This window comes from Pimephales promelas, chromosome 3 (genome assembly GCF_988280905.1).
Source record: "Pimephales promelas chromosome 3, fPimPro1.hap1.1, whole genome shotgun sequence".
NCBI classification, from domain to species: domain Eukaryota; kingdom Metazoa; phylum Chordata; class Actinopteri; order Cypriniformes; family Leuciscidae; genus Pimephales; species Pimephales promelas.
In genome coordinates, this window is record NC_142771.1 from 45,030,237 (window position 1) to 45,037,736 (window position 7,500).

At 38.4% G+C, this 7,500-nt stretch overlaps 15 non-coding genes across 15 annotated transcripts; all 15 read left to right on the forward strand.

The window, feature by feature from the left end:
- The first annotated feature begins 4,491 nt into the window (after positions 1-4,491).
- Positions 4,492-4,610, forward strand: LOC148983813 (5S ribosomal RNA). The gene has a single exon (XR_016164550.1). It is a non-coding gene; the product is annotated as a 5S ribosomal RNA (ribosomal RNA).
- Positions 4,611-4,673: 63 nt separating this feature from the next.
- LOC148983814 (5S ribosomal RNA) lies at positions 4,674-4,792 on the forward strand. The gene has a single exon (XR_016164551.1). It is a non-coding gene; the product is annotated as a 5S ribosomal RNA (ribosomal RNA).
- Positions 4,793-4,855: 63 nt separating this feature from the next.
- LOC148983815 (5S ribosomal RNA) lies at positions 4,856-4,974 on the forward strand. Its single transcript, XR_016164552.1, has one exon. It is a non-coding gene; the product is annotated as a 5S ribosomal RNA (ribosomal RNA).
- A 63-nt stretch (positions 4,975-5,037) lies between these two features.
- LOC148983816 (5S ribosomal RNA) lies at positions 5,038-5,156 on the forward strand. Its single transcript, XR_016164554.1, has one exon. It is a non-coding gene; the product is annotated as a 5S ribosomal RNA (ribosomal RNA).
- Positions 5,157-5,330: 174 nt separating this feature from the next.
- Positions 5,331-5,449, forward strand: LOC148983817 (5S ribosomal RNA). Its single transcript, XR_016164555.1, has one exon. It is a non-coding gene; the product is annotated as a 5S ribosomal RNA (ribosomal RNA).
- A 63-nt stretch (positions 5,450-5,512) lies between these two features.
- Positions 5,513-5,631, forward strand: LOC148983818 (5S ribosomal RNA). Its single transcript, XR_016163182.1, has one exon. It is a non-coding gene; the product is annotated as a 5S ribosomal RNA (ribosomal RNA).
- A 63-nt stretch (positions 5,632-5,694) lies between these two features.
- On the forward strand, positions 5,695-5,813 carry LOC148983819 (5S ribosomal RNA). Its single transcript, XR_016164014.1, has one exon. It is a non-coding gene; the product is annotated as a 5S ribosomal RNA (ribosomal RNA).
- Positions 5,814-5,984: 171 nt separating this feature from the next.
- On the forward strand, positions 5,985-6,103 carry LOC148983820 (5S ribosomal RNA). Its single transcript, XR_016164556.1, has one exon. It is a non-coding gene; the product is annotated as a 5S ribosomal RNA (ribosomal RNA).
- A 63-nt stretch (positions 6,104-6,166) lies between these two features.
- Positions 6,167-6,285, forward strand: LOC148983821 (5S ribosomal RNA). The gene has a single exon (XR_016164557.1). It is a non-coding gene; the product is annotated as a 5S ribosomal RNA (ribosomal RNA).
- Positions 6,286-6,348: 63 nt separating this feature from the next.
- On the forward strand, positions 6,349-6,467 carry LOC148983822 (5S ribosomal RNA). Its single transcript, XR_016163627.1, has one exon. It is a non-coding gene; the product is annotated as a 5S ribosomal RNA (ribosomal RNA).
- A 63-nt stretch (positions 6,468-6,530) lies between these two features.
- LOC148983823 (5S ribosomal RNA) lies at positions 6,531-6,649 on the forward strand. The gene has a single exon (XR_016164558.1). It is a non-coding gene; the product is annotated as a 5S ribosomal RNA (ribosomal RNA).
- A 63-nt stretch (positions 6,650-6,712) lies between these two features.
- Positions 6,713-6,831, forward strand: LOC148983824 (5S ribosomal RNA). The gene has a single exon (XR_016163368.1). It is a non-coding gene; the product is annotated as a 5S ribosomal RNA (ribosomal RNA).
- A 171-nt stretch (positions 6,832-7,002) lies between these two features.
- On the forward strand, positions 7,003-7,121 carry LOC148983825 (5S ribosomal RNA). Its single transcript, XR_016164560.1, has one exon. It is a non-coding gene; the product is annotated as a 5S ribosomal RNA (ribosomal RNA).
- A 63-nt stretch (positions 7,122-7,184) lies between these two features.
- Positions 7,185-7,303, forward strand: LOC148983826 (5S ribosomal RNA). The gene has a single exon (XR_016162157.1). It is a non-coding gene; the product is annotated as a 5S ribosomal RNA (ribosomal RNA).
- A 63-nt stretch (positions 7,304-7,366) lies between these two features.
- LOC148983827 (5S ribosomal RNA) lies at positions 7,367-7,485 on the forward strand. The gene has a single exon (XR_016163303.1). It is a non-coding gene; the product is annotated as a 5S ribosomal RNA (ribosomal RNA).
- Positions 7,486-7,500: the final 15 nt, after the last annotated feature.

Below are 7,500 nucleotides of genomic sequence, written 5' to 3' on the forward strand. Positions count from 1 at the left end.
AACATCGGACAGTGGTAAAAGGTATCGGGATGAGATGGAGAAAAAAGAAATTAAGATGGACAACACGGAGAACAACAGAGAAGTGAGAGGACAAATAAGAAGAAGATCATCAAAGTTTGAGCCAAATTTGGAAAATGCACGAAAAAAGACTACAATAAGGAGCAGAGATGGAAGTACAAACAGATATGACGTGTTAAAGGACCTTGAGGGAGAAAATGGAGACTAATGGTTTTTAGGTATTTATTTTTCTTTTTTTTAATGGTTTTAAGCTGTGTTACTTTTAATGCAAGAGGACTGATGGACATGGGCAAATTTGAAAGAGTGAAAGAAAAGTGTAGAGGAGAAGATGTCATTGTTTTACAAGAGACAAATTGGAAAGAGAGTGTGATGATGGAATATAAAAAGAAATGGGAAGGGGATATTTTATATAATAATGGGGAAGGTAGGCTTGGAAGAGGGGTGGCGTTTTTAATGAGAAAGGATGCTTTTAATACAACCAGAGTGGTGTACACAGATAAGATTGGGAAATGCATGGCTGTGGAAGTAAATTACGAAGGATGTAAATTGATTTTAGTAAATGTACATGCACCAACGGAGGAGAAGGAAAAGAAAGAGTTTTTTAATATTTTAAGAAGTATTGTAAAGGACTATAAGAAAGTGATAATGATGGGGGATTTTAACACGGTTTTTAGTAAACAAGACATGGCAGAAGGAATGGTTTTTAGAACAGATACAGGGAGAAAAGAATTAAAAGCATTAATGGGAGAAAATAATATGATAGATGTGTGGAGAGAAAGAAATGAAAAGAAAAAAGAATTTTCAAGAAGACAAATAGTAGGGCAGTTTGTGTGTAGGACAAGAATTGATTATGTTTTGTGTACAAGGAATATGGAGGATTTTATTGAAGACATTAAGTATGAAGACACAAGTTTCAGTGATCACAAGTTTTTATTTTTTAAAATAGACGGGAATAAAGTGCAAAGAGGGCCAGGAATATGGGTTTTAAATACAAAAATGTTAGAAAATGAAGACTATATCTTAAAGGTTAAAGAAATTATAGAAAAAGAAAGGGAAAATGAAATATATGAGGAAAATAAAAGAATATGGTGGGAGAACGTAAAGTTTTTAATAAAAAAATTTTCGATAAAGTATGGTAGTATAATACGCAAATGCAAAAAATACAAAGAAAAAGAAATAAAGGAAAGCTTAGAAGAAGAATTGAATAAAGGAAATAAAGATTTACAAAAGATAAAAGAAATGGAGGAAAAACTGAAAGAAATAGAGGAAAAAGAATATGAGGGAGCGAGATTAAGAAGCAAAGCTAAATATACGGTGGAGGGAGAAAAATGCACAAAGTTCTTTTTTGATTTGGAAAAAAAGAAAGGAAAAGCAGAAATGATAAAACAGATAAGAGGAAAAAATGGGGAAATTGTAGAAGGGAATGAAAAGATTTTAGAAGAAATAAAGGATTTTTATGAAAATCTTTTTACTACAAGGGGTGTAGACGAAAACAAAAAAAGGGAATTGTTGAAGCAAATAAAAGCAAAAATTAGCGAGGAAGATAAAAAAGAATGTAATCAAGAAATCAGAGAAGAAGAGATAGAAAGAGCAATACAGCAGCTGAATAAAAAGAAAAGTCCAGGAATAGATGGTTTGGGAAATGAATTTTACATATGTTTTAAAGAGATTTTAACCAAAATATTAAAGGAAGTTTTCAAAGAAATTTTTGAAGAAGAAGAAGTCAATGAAAGAATGGGGATGGGGATAACAAAGCTGATATATAAAAGTAAGGGAGAAAAGGTAGATTTAAAAAACTACAGACCGATCACAATGCTGAACACAGATTTTAAAATCTTAGCAAAAGTTTTAGCAAACAGGTTAAAAGAAGTAATGCCAAGTATAATCAAAACAAACCAAGCGTACGGAGTAAAAGGAAGGGATATAGCGGATACGACAATGAGCATAAGAGACACAATATGGTACATGAAAGAAAAGAATGAAAATGGATATGTAATAAGTCTTGATTTTGAAAAAGCTTTTGATAGAGTGGAACACCGGTTTTTATTTGATGTTTTAAAGGAATTTGGTTTCGGGGGAGATTTTATCAAATGGATAAAGATTTTATATAAGGGTGCTTTAACAAGAATAAAATGTAATGGTTTTTTAACAGAGTGTTTTAAAATCACAAGATCAATAAGACAGGGTTGTCCGCTTTCAGCATTATTATATTCACTTGTATCAGAGCCGTTGGGATTGGCGATAAAGCAAAAAGAAGAAATAACTGGTATTGAAATTGAGGAAAAAAAAGCAGAAGGGAAGGTTTTTCAATATGCTGATGATACAACGATAATAGTAAAAGGAAAGGAGAGCGTCAAAGAAGTTATGAAGTGTGTAGAAGACTATTGTAAAGGATCGGGAAGTAAAGTTAATGAGGATAAGACAGTATATATGAGATTTGGTGAAGCAATGATTTTAAGGGATTGTTTTAAGTTCAAGGAAGTAGAAGAAATGAGGATTTTAGGAATTTTAATGGGGAAAAATGAGAAGAAAGTTAGAGATGAAATGTGGGAGCAACTGGTCACAGAAATAGAAAGAAGGTTAAATTTTTGGAAATTGAGGAATTTAAACTTGAAGGGAAAGGTTTTAATATTGAACGTTTTAATGGTTTCTAAGCTGTGGTATGTTTTATACGTGTCGGAGATGCCGTTGTGGACAGAAAAGAGGTTGAAGAAATGTTTTCTTGACTTTTTATGGGAGGGGAAGCCAGCGAGAATAGCTTTTAACACGATTTTAGGGGCAGCAGACAAGGGGGGTTTAGGGTTAATGGATGTGGCACAAAGGAAAAATAGCTTGAGAGTGAAAACTGTGAAAAAATATCTACAAGAAGAGGGTAACGCAGAATGGAAAAAGACAATGGGATATTTTTTAAACAAATGTGGGAATTTTAACATGGGGGATGGAATTTTATGGATGAAAACGAAGATTTGGATGACAGAAGGGCTACCAGGTTTTTATAGAGAAATGTTTAGTGCGTGGGGAAAATTTTTAGACAAGGTCGAGTATGATCCACATGGGAGAGAAAACATTTTAAATCAACCTCTGTTCTTAAACAAAAACATTTTAAAGCAAGGTAAAGAAATGTTTTTAAAGAAATGGATGGAAGTGGGGATAACAAGGGTGAGAGATGTGTTATATGAATTCAAAGAAGGCTTTTTACCGACTCAATTTATTGTGGATGCAATGGAGGAGGCAAAAGAGGATTACAGTGAACAAGGAATAATTAACCAATTTGAATTAATTAAAAGTGCAATACCGAAAGAATGGATAAAAAGAATAGAAGGTATGGAAGGGGAGCCAAAAGAGAAATGTATTAATGTGAAATTGGACGGAAAACTGGATGATTTTAAGAAATGTACTGTGAAAATGATTTATTGTTCTTTTAGAGATGATGTTTTTAAAGAGCCGATTGTTAATGCATACTGGATGCAGCATTTCAAAGATTTAAAGAAAGAGAGCATATGGAGAAACATGAAGGGAAGATGTGTGGAAACTAAATTGGAATGTTTGGAGTATTTTATAAGGCATAAAGTTGTTTTTACTGATGCAATTTTAAACAAAATAGGAATTGAGCAAAATGCTATGTGTAAAGTGTGCCAGGAGAAGGAAGAGGGGATTTTACATATGTTTTTATATTGTAAAGAGCTGGAGGAATTTTTAAAGAAATGTAAATGTTTAATTAACGATTTGACTGAGGAGTGGGATGAAAATGGAATGGAATGGAACAGAGTTGTGATGTTTGGGTGGGGAAAGAAGTGTCAAAACAAAAGTTTTATTAATCTGTGTGTCATGTTAATGAAAAGTGCAATATGGGAGAGAAGAACTGTGGCTAAAAAAGAAAAAATCATGTTGGATGTTTGGAGTGTGTTTAAAAGGAAAGCTGAAGTATATTTTGAAAGATTGTATGTGTATTTTAAAGGTGAAAATATGTTGAATTCTTTTTATGATGTTTTTACACCAAAAGCTGTTTATGTTTTAAAAGATCTACTGTGGAAGCTGCCGGGAGAAGAAGTCTTTTAAATAATGTACAAAAGCTAAAGATATGTAATGTAGAGATGTTTGTTCACATGATGTTTGGAAAATCTGTATTTTTTTAGTGTATTTCATTATTGTATTTTTTATTGTATTTTATTGATTGAAACTTCTTAATAAAAAAAAAAGAACGCCCGAAAAAAAAAAAAAAAAAAAAAAAAAAAAAGAACGCCCGAACTCGTCTGATCTCGGAAGCTAAGCAGGGTCGGGCCTGGTAAAAAAAAAAAAAAAAAAAAAAAAAAGAACGCCCGAACTCGTCTGATCTCGGAAGCTAAGCAGGGTCGGGCCTGGTTAGTACTTGGATGGGAGACCGCCTGGGAATACCAGGTGCTGTAAGCTTTATATAGTTTACTACCCTAATGTTCTAACCATTCAAATAGCCCAATTTTGGCAGCAGATTTCGCTTACGGCCATACCACCTTGAGAACGCCCGAACTCGTCTGATCTCGGAAGCTAAGCAGGGTCGGGCCTGGTTAGTACTTGGATGGGAGACCGCCTGGGAATACCAGGTGCTGTAAGCTTTATATAGTTTACTACCCTAATGTTCTAACCATTCAAATAGCCCAATTTTGGCAGCAGATTTCGCTTACGGCCATACCACCTTGAGAACGCCCGAACTCGTCTGATCTCGGAAGCTAAGCAGGGTCGGGCCTGGTTAGTACTTGGATGGGAGACCGCCTGGGAATACCAGGTGCTGTAAGCTTTATATAGTTTACTACCCTAATGTTCTAACCATTCAAATAGCCCAATTTTGGCAGCAGATTTCGCTTACGGCCATACCACCTTGAGAACGCCCGAACTCGTCTGATCTCGGAAGCTAAGCAGGGTCGGGCCTGGTTAGTACTTGGATGGGAGACCGCCTGGGAATACCAGGTGCTGTAAGCTTTATATAGTTTACTACCCTAATGTTCTAACCATTCAAATAGCCCAATTTTGGCAGCAGATTTCGCTTACGGCCATACCACCTTGAGAACGCCCGAACTCGTCTGATCTCGGAAGCTAAGCAGGGTCGGGCCTGGTTAGTACTTGGATGGGAGACCGCCTGGGAATACCAGGTGCTGTAAGCTTTATTGTTTAAAAAAAAAAAAAAAAAAAAAAAGAGTCAATGAAATGGTTCAAAAATCCTAAATTGTCTTTTTTTCCCCTCGAAAAGCCTGAAATATTCTCTGAGTTTCTTCAGAAAGCCTGAAAGAGTCTCTTTTTTTTCTTCTTCAAATAGCCCAAGTTTGGCAGCAGATTTCGCTTACGGCCATACCACCTTGAGAACGCCCGAACTCGTCTGATCTCGGAAGCTAAGCAGGGTCGGGCCTGGTTAGTACTTGGATGGGAGACCGCCTGGGAATACCAGGTGCTGTAAGCTTTATATAGTTTACTACCCTAATGTTCTAACCATTCAAATAGCCCAATTTTGGCAGCAGATTTCGCTTACGGCCATACCACCTTGAGAACGCCCGAACTCGTCTGATCTCGGAAGCTAAGCAGGGTCGGGCCTGGTTAGTACTTGGATGGGAGACCGCCTGGGAATACAAGGTGCTGTAAGCTTTATATAGTTTACTACCCTAATTTTCTAACCATTCAAATAGCCCAATTTTGGCAGCAGATTTCGCTTACGGCCGTACCACCTTGAGAACGCCCGAACTCGTCTGATCTCGGAAGCTAAGCAGGGTCGGGCCTGGTTAGTACTTGGATGGGAGACCGCCTGGGAATACCAGGTGCTTTAAGCTTTATTGTTTAAAAAAAAAAAAAAAAAAAAGAGTCAATGAAATGGTTCAAAAATCCTAAATTGTCTTTTTTTCCCCTCGAAAAGCCTGAAATATTCTCTGAGTTTCTTCAGAAAGCCTGAAAGAGTCTCTTTTTTTTCTTCTTCAAATAGCCCAAGTTTGGCAGCAGATTTCGCTTACGGCCATACCACCTTGAGAACGCCCGAACTCGTCTGATCTCGGAAGCTAAGCAGGGTCGGGCCTGGTTAGTACTTGGATGGGAGACCGCCTGGGAATACCAGGTGCTGTAAGCTTTATATAGTTTACTACCCTAATGTTCTAACCATTCAAATAGCCCAATTTTGGCAGCAGATTTCGCTTACGGCCATACCACCTTGAGAACGCCCGAACTCGTCTGATCTCGGAAGCTAAGCAGGGTCGGGCCTGGTTAGTACTTGGATGGGAGACCGCCTGGGAATACCAGGTGCTGTAAGCTTTATATAGTTTACTACCCTAATGTTCTAACCATTCAAATAGCCCAATTTTGGCAGCAGATTTCGCTTATGGCCATACCACCTTGAGAACGCCCGAACTCGTCTGATCTCGGAAGCTAAGCAGGGTCGGGCCTGGTTAGTACTTGGATGGGAGACCGCCTGGGACTACCAGGTGCTGTAAGCTTTATATAGTTTACTACCCTAATGTTCTAACCATTCAAATAGCCCAATTTTGGCAGCAGATTTCGCTTACGGCCATACCACCTTGAGAACGCCCGAACTCGTCTGATCTCGGAAGCTAAGCAGGGTCGGGCCTGGTTAGTACTTGGATGGGAGACCGCCTGGGAATACCAGGTGCTGTAAGCTTTATATAGTTTACTACCCTAATTTTCTAACCATTCAAATAGCCCAATTTTGGCAGCAGATTTCGCTTACGGCCATACCACCTTGAGAACGCCCGAACTCGTCTGATCTCGGAAGCTAAGCAGGGTCGGGCCTGGTTAGTACTTGGATGGGAGACCGCCTGGGAATACCAGGTGCTTTAAGCTTTATTGTTTAAAAAAAAAAAAAAAAAAAAGAGTCAATGAAATGGTTCAAAAATCCTAAATTGTCTTTTTTTCCCCTCGAAAAGCCTGAAATATTCTCTGAGTTTCTTCAGAAAGCCTGAAAGAGTCTCTTTTTTTTCTTCTTCAAATAGCCCAAGTTTGGCAGCAGATTTCGCTTACGGCCATACCACCTTGAGAACGCCCGAACTCGTCTGATCTCGGAAGCTAAGCAGGGTCGGGCCTGGTTAGTACTTGGATGGGAGACCGCCTGGGAATACCAGGTGCTGTAAGCTTTATATAGTTTACTACCCTAATGTTCTAACCATTCAAATAGCCCAATTTTGGCAGCAGATTTCGCTTACGGCCATACCACCTTGAGAACGCCCGAATTCGTCTGATCTCGGAAGCTAAGCAGGGTCGGGCCTGGTTAGTACTTGGATGGGAGACCGCCTGGGAATACCAGGTGCTGTAAGCTTTATATAGTTTACTACCCTAATGTTCTAACCATTCAAATAGCCCAATTTTGGCAGCAGATTTCGCTTACGGCCATACCACCTTGAGAACGCCCGAACTCGTCTGATCTCGGAAGCTAAGCAGGGTCGGGCCTGGTTAGTACTTGGATGGGAGACCGCCTGGGACTACCAGGTGCTGTAAGCTTTATATAGTTTACTA